We start from the raw sequence: 18,068 nt of genomic DNA, 5'->3' as shown, positions 1-18,068 counted from the left end.
TAAATGAAAGTAACTCCTCCATCAGAGCAAGACTTCCCATTCTCACATGATTGGCTAATTTGAAGTGCTGCAGCAGTTAAGAAGGATGAAATTGGAGTACCTGTCCAACTTTGAGCACGTATTTTGGTTTCAAGGAGTACTGAACCTGGATGTATTTTATTTTTTGCCAAACAACTAATACATGTTTTTCATATTTAACCCTTTGATTACATTTTTTTACATTTCCCGCACAAAACATTCCAAATTTCCACCATGAAGATTCTCACTGAGCTCAGAGAGCAATGTGCAAGAAAAAGGGAGAGAATTTCAAAGAAGTTAGACACTTTTAGAAACAGGCAAACTGAAATCCTGGAACTAAATATTATAACTGGACTTAAAATTTGAATATAGGAGTTCAACAGCAGAATATAGTATGCATCAAGAACCAACAAAAACAAAACAGGCCATTTAAAATTAACAGTCACAAGCAAACAAAAGAAAACAAATGAACAAACAAAAAAATAGCTAAAAACATTTGTGGAACACCAACAAGTGAGTAAGTATACAAACTATGAAATCTGAGGAGGGGCTAGAAAGCAGATGCAAAGAAATATTTGTAGAAAATTTCCCAAAATCAGGAGGAGATATCAAGGTTCATAGTGTGAAACTCAAAAGTCTCAACATGAATTAATAAAATATATACCAAACCATATTGTAACTAAGTTGTCATAAATCAAAGACAAAGCAATAATTTTTCAATGATTTAGAAAGAAGGAAATTGTTGGTAGCACTGTCAGTTTCCTAGCTTAACTTCTTTGATAAGGTGTGTGTGTGTGTGTGTGTGTGTGTGTGTGTATACAATACTCTTACATATGTTATGTGCAAGAGCCACAGACTAACAGAAACCCTAGTACCAGGTACCAGAAACCTTACAGGGTAGACCAAGTGACTCCCCAAACAGATTAGAGATATAGATATAGCACTTTGCTGCCTTTCAGTGGTGGAAGGTGAACCCTATTGCTAGATATAGTTCTCACTTAGGACACAGGATTCAGATGATTTTAGCTGGATCTGTCCTGAAAGCCACTTTCCTACAGTCTGGTTTCCATGATTCCAGAAAATGTATGTGCAAACTGACAAGGGAGGGAATGAATTACACAGTTTTACCCAACTGCAACTGATGAACCATGACCATGAGCACCATGGCAAAACATGCATAAAGATGCCTAAGTGGCGCCTACATATCAGTGGCAACCAACAGCTGCCTTAAGCACCACTTAAGACTTAAGACTTAAGCACCACTCAACAGGAAGGAAATATATTTGTTACAGGAAGCAAACCAGCTTGCTTGGGGATAGTGAGATCATGAACCCTAGAAAAGAATCTACTCCGTGGGGCCCCATTGCTTGGCACAACAACCACACAACTCACTGAATGTGGAGAAGTCAATCTTGTGCCTACATGGAGCCTTCAACCCTACATTCTGGCCTTCTTGGTGTGAGGAAGTACTCTGCAGGCTGCCAAAAGAGAAATGTAAACACCAATCCAGCCACAAAGTCTTTGACCTTCAAGATCTGCTTGGGCAATGGTGACACAGAACTTGTGGAAGGATCCAATCAAAATCTGATTTGACTTAAGGCCCACTCGATGTGACTGAACCTATACTTGACACTGCTTGGTGACCAAGAACTAGAGACTGGATAGCACAGGGACCTAGTGTAAAACCAAACACTACTGGTCTGAAAAGAAAAAGGTATTAACAAAATTACTCCTAAAGATATTCTGCTATACTTACAGAATAGTGCCTTATCCAGTCATCAGAGTTTCCTCTTGCAGCAGATGGAAACACATGCAGAGATTCATAGATTGTGGACAGAAAGAGAGAGAGAGAGAGAGAGAGAGAGAGAGAGAGAGAGAGAGAGAGAGAGAGAGAGAGAGTCAGTCAGTCCTTGGAATACATAGCTCTAAATGGGATGTCTCCATTAAATGCCTCCTCTCAGAGGGCAGGGAACACCATGGAAGGGTAAGCATAAAGAGTCTAAGAGCCAGAGGAGATGGAGGACACTAGGAGAACAAAGTCCTCTAAATCAACTGAGCAGAGCTCATAGGACTCACAGAGACTGAAGCAACATGCACAGGGCCTGCACATATATGCACCAGGTCCTCTGTGTACAAATTATGGCATCCAGTTTACTGTTTATATGGGATTCCTGAGTGTGCTAACAAGTGATTCTTCTTATACATGCTTTTGAGGTCTTTTCCTTCATTTGTGTTGCCTGGTCCAGCCTCATAATGATTTTTGTTTCATTATTAATTTTATTTTGTAAAAAAAAAAAAAACAACAAAAAGAAACAAAAAAACTTTAAATGTATAGTTAGAGCGCTCTACTAAGGCAGAACAAGTAAGGCAACCTTATAGCCAGAACCAAACAAAAAGACTCAGCTCTACTTGCATGTGTGTCTTATAAAAGTTGTCCACTTGCAATTCGGCTTCCAGTGATGTCTCACCCATAAATCATTATTTGTACAAGTAAATGATTTAAGATTTTAAAAAAGAGAATTTATGACTGCCATTTTACTAAACCAGTATAATTTCTTACTACACTCTTAATCATATCTTTATTCCCACAGAGGACTGTAGCTACCACCCATCATAAAATAAGCCTGTCTTTACAGCAAATGGAGAGCATCACAGGAAATCACAACTGGCCACAATACAAGGACCAACCAATTGTGGGGAGTCCAATCTCAAACCTCAATGGATACATCTATATCATAGCTGTTCCATCTAACATTCAGGGGAACATTGTAGAAGAGAAGGGGACAGGAAGACTGTAAGAACTGTAATACCAGGAAGTCTATTGTGATGCAGTCTGTTCTATAATGGCTACATAAAAAGACCAGAATAGTGCCACTACCAGTAGACATGTTAACATGGAAAAGGGGAAATTTCTCAGGGTCTGGCTCCTAGACAAAGAACTACAGGTAACTAGTGACTACTGGGAAGAAGAGGAGTATCCTCTCCCAGGGCTGAGCCCCCTTATTGGTTGTCCAGTGCAGAACTGTCAGTGTTGAAACTGTATTAACAAAAGAACAAAAACAGATTCAGCAAGTTGTATGCAAGTTTGCACATGCACAGATATGAAAAAAATTACAGACAAACAAATGCTGAGGGAACTCATCATTTCTGTATCTGCCATACAATAAATGCTAATGGGAGATGTTCACTTTGAGATGAAAGGATACTAAACCAGCAACACAACAGCATAAGAAATCACAAAATCCACTGGCAAGTTAAGAATATTGGCCTACACAGAATAATCTATTACAATAAAAGCAGTGAAGAAATTACTTTTATTTCTATTATAAAAGTTAATCAAAATTATGTAACTAAAGATATAACTAAAATATATTAGACACATAATATATACCTGTATTTATATATAGCTTGTGACATTAATGCTGTAAAGTATTGCGGAGGGAAGGACAAATGTAATTATTTATATGATTCAAGATAATACATTAAGCCGGGCGGTGGTGGCGCACGCCTTTAATCCCAGCACTCGGGAGGCAGAGGCAGGCAGATCTCTGTGAGTTTGAGACCAGCCTGGTCTACAAGAGCTAGTTCCAGGACAGGCTCCAAAACCATAGAGAAACCTTGTCTCGAAAAACCAAAAAAAAAAAAAAAAGATAATACATTATTAGCTTAAAACAAGTTATGAAGCCGGGCGGTGGTGGCGCACACCTTTAATTCCAGCACTTGGGAGGCAGAGGCAGAGAGGCAGGCGGATCTCTGTGAGTTCGAGGCCAGCCTGGTCTACAAAGGGAGTTCCAGGACAGGCTCCAAAGCTACAGAGAAACCCTGTCTCGAAAAAAAAAAAAAAAAACAACTTATGATAAGTAACTTTAGGGAAGTAGACTGTAACCATAAAGAAAGTACTAAAAATAAGTTACATAAAAGGAAAAGAAAGCTGAACATGGCCTTACACATCTATAATCCTAGTACTCAGAAGGTATAAGCAAGAAGATCATAAGTTCAAGGCCATTTTTGTAAACAGTAAAGGTACATAGTAAGACCCTGTCTCAAACAATAACAACATAAAGAAATAAATTAGAAAGAAAAAGATAAAATGAAGGAATAAAAGCATATCAATTAAAAAGATGACATAGAAGGAAAGAGGGACAGAATAATGACAATTTGGGCAGAAAACAAAGAAGAATGTGACAATTATAAATCCTTCTCTACCAATAATTACTGAAAATATCAATGTACTGTGATCCCAGGTCAAAATACAAAGAATATGGAGTGGGGTTGTAGCTCAGTGATGTATCACTTGCCTAGTAAGATTTGATCCACCAGCACTGGGGGATGGGGAGAGAGACTTACAATAGCTAAAAGTCAATTTTAAAAGTCAACATCCAACTATGTATTTTCTATAACCTTTAAGGGCATGCATAGTCTATAAGCAAAGGATTGGAAAAAGTGGTGCTTTCAACCAAAAGAGAAAATACAGTTTATAAAATAGATAACTCAAAGTTTGTCACAAAGAGACAGCAAATTACATTATACAACAATACGAGGGTCAGTTCATCAGAAAAGTGTAATGGTTATAAATGCCTTTATAAGTAATAAGCATCATCCTGGTGTAGAGAGGCGCACGCCTTTAATCCCAGCACTCAGGAGGCAGAGGCAGGGGAATCTATGTGAATTTGAGGTCAGCCTTGTTTACATACTGAGTGTTAGGCAAACCAGAGCTACATAATGAGACCTGAACTAACAGGTCTTTATTTTTTTTTTTTTGGTTTTTATTTTTTTATTTTTTTTATTAATTAATTAATTTAATTATTAAAGATTTCTGCCTCTTCCCCGCCACCACCTCCCATTCCCTCCCCCTCCCCCAATCAAGTCTTCCTTCCTCCTCAGCCCAAAGAGCAAGCAGGTTTCTCTGCCCTGTGGGAGGTCCAAGGACTGTGGCGGAGCAAATGAATGTAGACAGATTATATAGATATATACAGCTTTAATAAGGAAATAAACTTACAGGACCACAGGTTCCCGCGGAGCACCGGAAAAGCGGAGCCAAAGAAAAAAAGGGCTGCTGGGCTCACGCCCGGCAGATTTATCCGTAAACATTAGCCCGAGGCGAACACGCCCCCAATGGGTGGGGCTATGTCCCTACATCTCCCCCTTTTGTCTAAATAAGATAAAACCAAACCAAATACAACTATATACAATAATAACAAATAATAAATATAACAAACAATATTGAGAACAAAACTTTTGCTAAACATTCTATCTCAAGGAGTCTAAATAACATAGAGAGTAACTACAATTATATAATCTTCAACTCCGTCAAAGATCTGAGAAGGGAATAAAGATTACTTAACAATCGAGAGATATCCAAAATGTGCAACAATTGACAGAGACAACTGACTACCTGGGCAATCACCCAAAGTCTCGTTTGCAATGTTGAGTCAACCAACTTTGGCTAAGGCCTAACATAACTGGCATACCATTATTAAAGGCAAGGAACTTTCTTAGGACTATCCTACCCTGTCTTGGCAAGATAAGACAATCCTGTTTCATCCACTTAGGGATATTCTGTATCTTTGTCAGAAGTTGAGGTATGGGCTTTTCTTAACCCAAAGGCCAGTTCTGCCAAGAAGACAAGCTCCCAGTGGAGTGTCTTTGGTGCTCAACGTTCTCTCGGGAGTAGAGTGGTGTTGCCAGGAGTAATTGTGTCTCTTTGGCATAGAAATTTTAGGTTAGATTAAAGGCCATTTTCTACAGCTCTTCGAAGAGGCTGAAGATCATACTATCTATACTAAATATAATCTCTATGTAACTAAAAGACCTGATAAACTTAAAAATAAATATGACAAACATATAATTCTCAATACCTATCTAACTTTGAAGACTAAAAGAATAAACAACTGTGCAATATATGAAGACAATGATCTTCAACTGTAAACAATGTCATAGTATCAGAGGTAGAAATGTACAATGTAATATGGTAGATGTATCAATACAATATGGACAAAGTTATAAGCATACTCATACAAAAATAGAGGTAGGAACACTCATATTCAATATTCAACATATCAATATACAAGAAACAGTACCAGTACAATTTTCTATAAACAGTAATTCACAAATACCAATCATCCCAAAAAACCAGTTAATCCCCCTTCTTCTTCCTCTTCTCTCTTTTTTTTTTTTTTTTTTCAAAAAATTATCACCCCATCCCCTCAACCCTAAACCAACCACTAAAAGATGTCCCCAACCCTGAGGGCAAACTCTGTTGGGAGAGGGGACGTCGTCCTCTAAGATTGCTTCTAGCTGACATGGGGGCGACGTTCTTCTTAGGGGGTCCTGTGAAAGCAAATGATGGTAAAATTCCCAAATTAACCTTTGACCTAAGAAAATTGTAACTAGTCTCAGAGCATTTTGAGAAGGTCCGACCAGAGTGTTGTCAAAAATGTGCACCATTCAAAATTGTCTCTTGTAGTTGGTACCAAAAAACAGGTCTAATATTAGCGCTTTAAAAAAAAAAAATTCATGACGTCATAAAAACCAGATGAAGTTGATGTTGTGGGGCCCCATCTTCATCCTGGAAACTTCAAAGATTACTGTAGGAAAATTTGTTGCTTGTTATGGGAAATTTAAACATTAACAACAAGGACATATACTGACATATAAAGAAAGACACAGATATGAGGAAAAGCAAAGAAAGTTTAAGACATATATATATATATATATAAATTAATACTTACAGAACAAGTCCCTCCATCAGTAATTAAATATTAGGGGTACCTTAAATTCTTTGAAGATGGATATTTTCCTGTGGAGATAAGAAGAGAACCCTACCCCCAACCTATCTGTATTACTTACCATCAGTATGATTGCCATCCATGTGATTGAATTGTTATTTATCTTTCCCAACTGGCTTCTCTTCATCAAAACGAACCTTTATCAATTTTGTTGGAATCCACAATTTTTCCTCACCTGTGGAGACAAGAGCAAATCCCCTTCCCCAACGCAGCACATCTCCTGGCTTCCATTGTGAGGTCAGCACATCCTTGAAATAAACTGGTTGATTTAGTTCAGTAGACTTTTCCATTATCCAATGTCTTTCTGCAGCCGATGTTCCCTTCTCATTAGCGTTGAGGAAATTCAAGGTTAACAAAGCATTATGTAACCTATTTCTGGGGGTGTTTTCCACCCCTTTCTGTTTGTTCAACATATCCTTTATAGTTCGATTTGATCTTTCTATGACTGCTTGACCTGTAGGATTGTATGGTATACCTGTAACATGCTTGATATTGTAATAATCAAAAAACCGTTTCATTTTTCTAGAGACATAAGCAGGACCATTATCTGTCTTTATTTGTGTAGGTATACCCATAATAGCCATGACTTCTAATAAATGAGTGATAACTGAATCCGCTTTTTCTGAACTTAAAGCCGTTGCCCACTGAAAGCCTGAATACGTGTCAATGGTGTGATGAACATATTTTAATTTGCCAAATTCTGCAAAGTGGAACACATCCATCTGCCAGATTTCATTCCTTTGGGTGCCCTTTGGATTAGCCCCTGCGGGCAGTGGCGTTTGGTTATAGAAAGAGCAAGTAGGGCATTTCTTTACAATCTCCCTAGCTTGTTGCCATGTAATAGAAAACTCTTTCTTCAAACCTTTGCTATTAACATGATGTTTTTTATGAAATTCAGAGGCTTGTAGCACACTACCAATCAATAATTGATCAATTTCTGCATTACCTTGTGCTAGAGGACCTGGCAGACCCGTATGGGATCGGATGTGTGTTATGTACATAGGGCAAAGCCTGTTCCTAATCAAATCTTGCACCTGGATAAACAAAGAGGTTAGTTCTGTATCATCAGGTATAAATTCAGCAGTTTCAATATGTAAAATAACTCTTTCTGCATATTGTGAATCAGTAACTATATTAATAGGTTCTTTAAAATCCCTTAGCACCATAAGAATGGCATATAATTCTGCCTTCTGGACAGAATCATAAGGACTTTGTTCCACCTTACCCAAGTCTTCTGATTTGTAACCTGCCTTCCCTGATTTATTGGCATCAGTATAGAACGTACGGGCTCCAGTTATTGGAGTATCACGGACGATTCGAGGAAGAATCCAAGAAGTTCTCTTTATGAAGTTAAGCCTCTTGCTTTTTGGATAGTTGTTATTAATGTCTCCCAAGAAATTAGCACAAGCTCTTTGCCATGGTTCATTATCTTCCCATAATTTCTTTAGTTCATCAGCAGTGAAAGGCACTATAATTTCTGCTGGGTCTATGCCTGCTAGTTGACGAAGTCTCAACTTGCCTTTTATAATTAACTCAGAGACTTTTTCTACATAAGTTTTCAGTTTCTTACTTGGTTTATGTGGTAAAAAGATCCATTCCAAGATAATATCATCTCTCTGCATTAAAATTCCTGTAGGGGAAATTTTTGATGGTAGTATGACGAGAATACAGTCGAGGTCTGGATTTACCCTGTCCACATGCGCCTGTTGTAATTTTTCCTCAATCATTGTCAGTTCCTTTTCTGCTTCAGCTGTTAATTCTCTGGGACTGTTTAAATCTTTGTCACCATCCAAGGTTTTGTTCAAATGAATTATTAGATCAGGTGTTATCCCAATAGCTGGCCGTAGACTGGAAATGTCCCCTAATAGTCTTTGAAAGTCATTAAGAGTCCGTAGGCGATCTCTCCGAATTTGTGCCTTTTGTGTCTTAATTTTTTGTAAACCTATTTTATAACCTAAATAATTAACAGAATCTCCCTTCTGAATCTTTTCAGGAGCAATTTGCAATCCCCATTTTGGTAAAAGTATTTTTATTTCTTCAAACAGTCTGTTCAAGGTATCCATGTTTGAATCGGATAACAAAATGTCGTCCATGTAGTGATATACTATCGATTTGGGAAATTTCTTGCGTATTATTTGCAATGGTTGATTCACAAAATATTGGCACAGGGAGGGGCTATTTAACATACCCTGGGGGAGGACGGTCCAGTGGTACCTCCTCGAAGGTTGAGAATTATTATAAGTAGGCACTGTGAAGGCAAATTTTTCTCTATCTTCTTTTTGTAAAGGTATAGTGAAAAAACAATCCTTTAAATCAATAACTATGAGAGGCCATCCTTTTGGCAATAAAGAGGGCAAAGGAATTCCAGATTGCAGAGGGCCCATAGGTTGAATAACCTTATTGATAGCCCTGAGATCTGTCACCATTCTCCATTTACCTGATTTTTTCTTAACCACAAATACAGGAGAATTCCAAGGGCTGGTAGATTCTTCTATATGTCCAGCATCTAATTGCTCTTGTACCAACTGTTCTAAAGCCTGTAACTTTTCCTCAGCTAAAGGCCATTGCTTTGTCCATATTGGTTTCTCAGTCAACCATTTTAAAGGCAAGGCTGTTGGTATCTCTGAAGGGACATCAATTGCTTGTTCTTGTACAGCCCGAATGGCCGGTTTTCTCCGTTTGTAATATCTTTTAATATTATCCCCAGAAATATAGGCTCTAGAAGTAGCAGGGATGTTAATTTGGGTATTCCATTGTTGTAATAGGTCACGACCCCATAAATTCATTGCAATATTGGCTACATATGGCCTTAATTTTCCTATTTGTCCCTCTGGACCTATACATTCAACCCATCTCGTGCTCTGCCTTACTCGAGATAGGGTTCCAATTCCCAGGAGCTGAACATTTACATTCTGAAGAGGCCAATATGGATGCCAAGATTCTGGGGTAATGATACTTACATCCGCACCTGTGTCCAGCAGGCCAGTAATAAAAATGCCATTTACACACACTCTCAGCTTTGGTCTTTGGTCATTTATAGAAGTTTGCCAAAACACACGGAACTCATCTTTCTGATCATTATTGCTTGTAACAGTAGGCATGGGGCTTTCTAATTGTCCTGACGAGTCACGTTCTCTGTAGTAACTGGAAATGACTGAACCATGTTTGCCATGGGGGCCTGTGAGGCCCCCCCTCTTACGTTTCCCGTCTGTATCAGGTTGCCTTGTCTATCTCTTGTAGACCTGCACTCATTCGTCCAGTGTCTGCCCTTTCCACATCTTCTACATAAACCTGAAGGCTGAGTCCTCCTATTTCTGTTATTTCTAGAAGATGCATTATTATTATTCCTGAAAATCCGTTGTCTACAATTCCTTTTCATATGACCCATTTTGCCACAATTAAAACATTTGGTATTCTGATGTCTCCTTTTACCATTGGAAATTGCTTCTTCTACCCATGCTTCAGTGCCATAGTCAAATGTATCAACATCTAGTGTATGCAAGACCCATTCTTCTAATGGCGCTGATCTGAGCTTTAAAGGTCCCAAAATCCTTTTGCATTCCACATTTGCATTTTCATAAGCCAAAGTCTCGATCATTATACGTCTTACTTCTGGGTCAGATATCCCTATTTGTACAGCTTTAGTTATTCTTTGTAAAAAGTCACTAAAGGGTTCTCTCTGACCCTGTTTAACTCTGACAAATGATTCCATCCTCTGTCCTGGGTCTTGCACCCTGTCCCAAGCCCTTAAGGCTGCTGTAGTACACACAGAGAGTATGTTTTCATCCAAATTAGCTTGTTCCTGAGGCTCAGAAAATAGCCCCTCTCCCAAAATTTGATCTATGGAAATCTCAATTCCCTTTGCTCTTTCCTGCTGTTCTAAAAGTCTAGCCTCTTGCCTGAATAAGCATTTCCATTTCAATTGCGTTCCACTCTCAAGGACAGCAGAGCTCAGTTGAAACCAGTCATTGGGCGTGACCCTATTCGTCGTGGCCCAAGATCTTAGCATCTCTTTAACAAAAGAGGCATTCATTCCAAAAGTCATTACAGCCTGTTTAATTTCTTTGAGATCATTCATACGGACAGGTTCCCATGTATCTTCCTTGATGACCCTAGGGTTTCTGGAACCAACTACTTTCTCAGTTGTTACAACTGGAAAGGCAGGTAGAACTGTAGGTAGAGCTTTGTGGGAATTGTCCCGGAGGGATTTACCCACAGATTTAGTTAAAATATGCCTTTCTACCTCTTGCTCTTCTTCCTCAGAATTTAGAAATTCCTCAATCTTTTCAATTCTATTCACCATTGCCTTCTTTAATGTCTGAATCTCCTGTCCAGAATTATGTTCTAAAGCCTTCATTGAGGATTCTAAAGTATGAAGTTTGTCCATTAGAGATAATGTCTCATCTTTGGACATAAGTTTTATAGCATATACCGTGCCTTCTTGTACAGATAATCTTTCTGTCAATCTGTCATAAGCTTTAGACAAAATCCGATTGTCACATTCAGCAGTTTTGATTCTCTCAGTTAATGTTTCTGTTCCTACTGAAAGGGACTGAAGCTTACGATCCAAATCAGCTGTTCCTTCTTCCACAGTAATGAATTTCTCCTTAATATCAGCCGTTAATGTTTCAGAAAGGGATTGAAGCTTACGATCCAAATCAGCTGTTCCCTCTTCCATAGTAATGAATTTCTCCTCAACATCAGCCTGTACCTCTTCTAAGTTTTTTTCAGTTTGTCGAGTTGTGTTAAACAAAGATCTGTTCTCTGCCTGGAGAACTTCAAACTGATTTTTGAGAAGATTGTTGTCATTCTCAATTGTTTTTAAGCGTTCAACCTCGTCTCGTAAAGACTTTATCATATTTCTATTATCAAACCATACAGTACCAAGGAAAACTACGAATCCCAGAAAGATCCATATCTGTGGGCTGACAGACACTTCTTGTAAAATCTCCCACATGGTACAACTGAAAAGGCTGTTAAAGTCTTGAATGGTAATGTTTTCAGACATTTTTCTTATTTATAAAAGAAAATTATGTACCTGTAATGAAGTTTTCCTGCCAGTGGTGGCTAAAGAAATGCACCTGAGTCCACGTGGTCTAAGCCAGAGCCGGTCTGAAACAATTAACTCAAAACAAAAATTATTGTACTGCCTGTTAAGGAAAGGGGTTGGTGGCTTTTACTTCAAAACCGCGGGTGCTTCAGTTAAATCAGGCAGTGAGGGTTTGGAAGAAGCAGGGAGCTATTAACTGCTCTGTGGGGGGGTCGCTGCTCTGCGACTGTAGTGGCCTGGAGTGGGGGAAGGGAGAGCGAGCAGGGAGCGCGCTGTAAATCGCCTTCCTGAGCTCAGGCAACTGGTCGGGAAAGGTGGAGCTTGCGCCCCCCCTGTGCCGGGTCGGGGGCAAAATAGCCCGACGTTGGGACGCCAAATGTGGCGGAGCAAATGAATGTAGACAGATTATATAGATATATACAGCTTTAATAAGGAAATAAACTTACAGGACCACAGGTTCCCGCGGAGCACCGGAAAAGCGGAGCCAAAGAAAAAAAGGGCTGCTGGGCTCACGCCCGGCAGATTTATCCGTAAACATTAGCCCGAGGCGAACACGCCCCCAATGGGTGGGGCTATGTCCCTACAAAGGACCACCCACCTCCATCCAGTTCTATTAAGGTGAGCATCCAAACTACCTGGGCTCCCACAAAGCCATTACGTGCAATAGGATCAAGAACCCATTGCCATTGTTCTTCAGTTCTCAGTAGTCCTCATTGTCCATTATGTTCAGCGAGACCGGTTTTGTCCCATGCTTTTTCAGTCCCCGGCCAGCTGGCCTTGGTGAGTTCCCGATAGAACATCCCCATTGCCTCAGTGTGTGGGTGCACCCCTCGCAGTCCTGAGTTTCTTGCTCGTGCTCACTCTCCTTCTGCTCCTCCTTTGGATCGTGAGACTTCAGTCCAGTGCTCCAATGTTGGTCTCTGTCTTCTTTCATCGCCTGATGAAGGTTAATATTCAGGGGGATGCTTATATGTTTTTCTTTGGGTTCACCTTCTTATTTAGCTTCTCTAGAATCACGAATTATAGTCTCAATGTCCTTTATTTATGGCTAGAAACCAAATATGAGTGAGTACATCCCATGTTCCTCTTTTTGGGTCTGGCTTACCTCACTCAGGATAGTGTTTTCAATTTCCGTCCATTTGTATGCAAAATTCAAGAAGTCATTGTTTTTTACTGCTGAGCAGTACTCTAATATGTATATATTCCATACTTTCTTCATCCATTCTTCCATTGAAGCTAACAGGTCTTTAAAACTAACTTAATTCCTCATGGAATTAGATAGGAGAGGCTGTAAGAATACAGTGAATGTAATGAAGGAAATAAATGGATTAGAGCAGAAGTAAATAAAAAAGAAAGGTATATGTGCACATATGTGTGCCACAGGTGCACTTTGGGTGTCTTCCTCAATTGCTCTCCTTCTTTCTTTTTGAGGCATGGTCTTTCATTGAACTTAGAGTTCACCGATAGTGAACTTCAGCCAGTCTCTGTGCTGAAGGTCTTGACTTTTTTTTTTTTTGTGGGTGTTGGGGCTAGAAATCTGGACCCCATGATTGTATAGCAAGCACTTTGGTGAGCCATTACCGCCAAACCTAATTGTTGCTTTATTACTGGAGTCAGAGAACCAAGAAAAGAGAGGATAAGGAAATATGAAAGAATATGCTAAACATATCATGTGTATTTTGCAGGACATTAGATCACACTGTGAATTCTGAGTTTGCATTTGTGTTAGTTAAATAAAATTAACCTTGGGTCAGGAGGCTGTGTTAGCAACTAGTTGACAGAAGGTAATCATAGAGCATCAGCGAGCCCAGCTCATGGTATATGGTAACATCCCTGGGCCGCTGGTCCTGGGTTCTATAAGAAGGTGGGCTGATCAAGCCATGGGAAGCAAGCCAGTAAGCAGCACCCTTCCGTGGTCTCTGCATCAGCTTCTGACCCCAGATTCCTGCACTGTTTGAATTTCTGTCCTGATTTCCTTCAATGATGAATAGCAATGCAGAAGTGTAAGCCTAATAAGCCCTTTCTTCCCCAACTTGCCTTTTGGCCATGGTGTTTCATTACAGCAATAGAAACCCTAACTAAGACAAATTGGTGTCTTTTGCTGTGACAGACATGACCATGTTTTTGGGAGGATTGTGGAAGGACTTTGAAACTTTGGACTAGAAGAACCATTGAATGTTGAGACATTTCAGTGGGATGTTCTGTAGGAACTTGGAAGATAAGAATATTGAGAGAAGTGCGGAAGATTGTGGCCTGGCATGTAAAGTTTCAGAGGGAAGTTTAAAGACTCTAATTAGGGCCATTTGGGTTTTTTTTTTTTGTTAAATTTATTTATTTATTAAAGATTTCTGCCTCCTCCCCGCCACCGCCTCCCATTCCCCTCCCCCTCCCCCAATCAAGTCCCCCTCCCTCGTCAGCCCTGAGAGCAATCAGGGTTCCCTGCCCTGTGGGAAGTCCAAGGACCACCCACCTCCATCCAGATCTAGTAAGGTGAGCATCCAAACTGTCAGGGCCATTTGTTATTTTGAATTAAGATCCTGTGGTTCTGATCAGCTGGGGCTGAAGAATCAGCTGTGATTAACAAGATGCCAGAACTACTAAACTGAAATCTTTACATTACTGGGACAATTGATGCTGGTTAGCAAGAGCTAAGCAATTAGTGGTGATTAAGAATAGAATAGAATCTCTGGTGAAATCATCTGGGAAGTGTTTCTGAACAAAACAGAGAAGCTGTGTTTCAGATGGGGCCAAGGTTATACCTCATGCTGGCAGCCAGATTTCGTAATGTGTAAGAGTCACCCAGGTGGCAATGCTTTTGAAGGCATGAAGGGGCCATGGAGAGCAGCTGAAAACTGCCACTGTGAGAGGCCAAGACAGGGAAGTCATTGGTAAAGGTGCAGCGTCAGTGTCAGTTGGAGGCCCAGGATTGAAGGGGTCATGCAAAAAAGTGAGCTTGGCACCTTGAAGAGTTCCTATGAGAGGCTATTGGTGAAAGTGCAGCCCAGCAGCCGCCGGGGACCCCAGCATTTTGGAGATCCCAGTACCATTGAGTGACTAGCAAGAACAGCAGCAGCAATAAAGTGGAACTGGCCAGAGTCTAGAAAACAAGCTGTGTGTGCTGCAGAGGGCAGAGCTTGAGGAGTAACTTAAAACCTTTGGAGGAGTCCAGAAGATCATGAGTGGATCGCAGACATTAGACAGAATATTGTTTTGCTTTGATTGTGACTATGCCCTGATTTTTTCCCTCTTGAAGTAAGAATGTATTTTTACGGAAATCCACAGTCAAGACTTTGAATTTTGAAAAACCTTGGATTTTAAAAGATTGGTTACTAAAATTTTAATGTGTTTGAATTTGTAAAGACTGGGACTTTTAAAGTTATTTATGTTCTTAATGTGAGCTCTTGGGGGATGAATAAGAAAGGAAGGGTGTGGCTTAATAGTGATGTGTTTGTGCATCAAGTTGACAAGGGGTCAGTTGTACTGGCTAAATTTTATTGTGGAATATTATTTTATAATGTGTTACATTTTTGTCACAGAAGTTTTATTGTGTTTTCTTTCTTTTTTACTTTATTTTTTTATTAAAAATTTCTGCCTCCTCCCCGCCTCCCTTTTCCCTCTCCCTCTCCCACTCCCCTCCCCCCACTCCCCTCCCCCTCCCTCTCCAGTCCGAAGAGCAGTCAGGGTTCCCTGCCCTGTGAGCAGCCCAAGGTCCTCCCCCCTCCATCCAGGTCTAGGAAGGTGAGCATCCAAACAGCCTAGGCTCCCAAAAAGCCAGTACATGCAGTAGGATCAAAACCCAGTGCCATTGTCCTTGGCTTCTCAGCAGCCCTCATTGTCCACCATATTCAGAGAGTCCAGTTTTATCCCATGCTTTTTCAGTCCCAGTCCAGCTGGCCTTGGTGAGCTCCCAATAGATCAGCCCCACTGTCTCAGTGGGTGAGTGCCCCCCTTGCGGTCTTGACGTCCTTGCTCATGTTCTCCCTCCTTCTGTTCCTCATTCGGACCTTGGGAGCTCAGTCCATTGCTCCAATGTGGGTCTCTGTCTCTATCTCCACCCATCGCCAGATGAAGGGTCTATGGTGATATGCAAGATATTCATTAGTATGGCTATAGGATCGGGCCATTTCAGGCTCTCTCTCCTCAGCTGCCCAAGGACCTAGTTGGGGACATCTCTCTGGACCCCTGGGAACCCCTCTAGAGTCAAGGCTCTTGCCAACCCTAAAATGGCTCCCTTATTAAGATATATACTTCCCTGCTCTCATATCCATTCTTCCATTATCCCAACACAATATCCTGAGGGAGGTAACCCAGACCCAAAAAGATGAACATGGGATGTACTCACTCATAATTGGTTTTTAGCCATAAATATAGGACATTGAGCCTATAATTCACAATCCTAGAGAAGCTAAATAAGAAGGTGAACCCAAAGAAAAACATATAGTTATCCTCCTGGATATTGGAAGTAGACAAGATTGCTGGGCAAAAATTGGGAACTGGGGGGTGGAGTGGGATGGGGGAAAGGGGAGATGGGGAGAGACAAGTGAGAAGGGGAGAATGTGTTACATTTTTATGCTGTAAAACATTTGTTTAAAGATGCAAAGATGTGTTGCATTATTCTATGTTGTAATTGCTTAACTCTGAGAAGCTGTGTTACTTTGCCTGTCTAAAACACCTGATTGGTCTAATGAAGAGCTGAAAGACAAATAGCAACACAGAAGGGGCTGGCAAGCAGAGAAAATAAAATAGGAAGAGAAATCTGAGAAGAAAGGATCTAGGAGAGAGAGAAGGAGAAGGACTCCAGGGTCCAGTCACCCAGCTACACAGCAAGTTATGAAGTAAGAAGTAAAGAAAGATATTTAGGATAAATATAAAAGGCCAGAGGCAAAAGGTAGGTGGAATAATTTATGATAAGAAAAGTTGACTATTGTCTTCTCCAGATCTGTGAAAAATTTTGATGGGATTTTGATGGGGATTGCATTGAATCTATAGATTGCTTTTGGTAGAATTGCCATTTTTACTATGTTGATGCTCCCAATCCAAGAGCAAGGGAGATCCTTCCATTTTCTGGTGTCCTCTTCAATTTCTTTCTTCAAAGACTTAAAGTTCTTGTCAAATAGATCTTTCACTTCCTTGGTCAGAGTTACCCCAAGATATTTTATGTTATTTGTGGCTATCGTGAAAGGTGATGAATAAAAATAAGCCAAGGTAAGGCCGGGCATTTATAAGTAAAAATAAGCCTCCATGTGATTTATTTAGGAGCTGCATAGTGGGGCTCCCAAAAGAGTAAGAAGAGAAAAAGAAACTGATGTTGGAAGGCCTTCTGTATATGTGTTGCTTTTATTGGTTGATGAATAATGCTGTTTTGGCCAATGGTTTAGCAGAATAAAGCCAGTTGAGAAAGCTAAACAGGGTGGGGGCAGATTCAAGGAGATGCCATGTAGCCACCAAGGGAGAAAGATGCCAGAATATTATTAGTAAGCCACGGCAATACCTAGATTAATAAAAATGGGTTAATTTAAGATGTAAGAGCTAGCAAGGAATATGGCAAACAATGCTGTAATATAGTTTGTGTATGATTATTCGGTCTGGGCAGCTGGGAAATGAAAGTGCAGTCTCCGCTTACATAATGGTGCCCAATGTGGGGAAAACATACATCCACATAAAGACTGAAAAAGTTTTTAAAAAGTGCTTCTAAGTAAAAAAAAAATCAACACTATCCTGAGTGAGGTAAGCCAGACCCAAAAAGAGGAACATGGGATGTACTCACTCATATTTGGTTTCTAGCCATAAATAAAGGACATTGAGCATATAATTCGTGATCCTAGAGAAGCTAAATAAGAAGGTGAACCCAAAGAAAAACATATAGGCATCCTCCTGAATATTAAACTTCATCAGGCGATGAAAGGAGACAGAGACAGAGACCCACATTGGAGCACCAGACTGAAATCTCAAGGTCCAAATGAGGAGCAGAAGGAGAGAGAGCACGAGCAAGAAACTCAGGACTGTGAGGGGTGCACCCACACACTGAGGCAATGGGGATGTTCTATCGGGAACTCACCAAGGCCAGCGGGCCTGGGTCTGAAAAAGCATGGGATAAAACCGGACTCACTGAACATAGCAGACAATGAAGACTACTGAGAACTCAAGAACAATGGCAATGGGTTTTTGATCCTACTGCACATACTGGCTTTGTGGGAGCCTAGGCAGTTTGG

This window comes from Chionomys nivalis, chromosome X (genome assembly GCF_950005125.1).
Source record: "Chionomys nivalis chromosome X, mChiNiv1.1, whole genome shotgun sequence".
NCBI classification, from domain to species: domain Eukaryota; kingdom Metazoa; phylum Chordata; class Mammalia; order Rodentia; family Cricetidae; genus Chionomys; species Chionomys nivalis.
Note: the sequence above shows the minus strand (reverse complement) of the source record.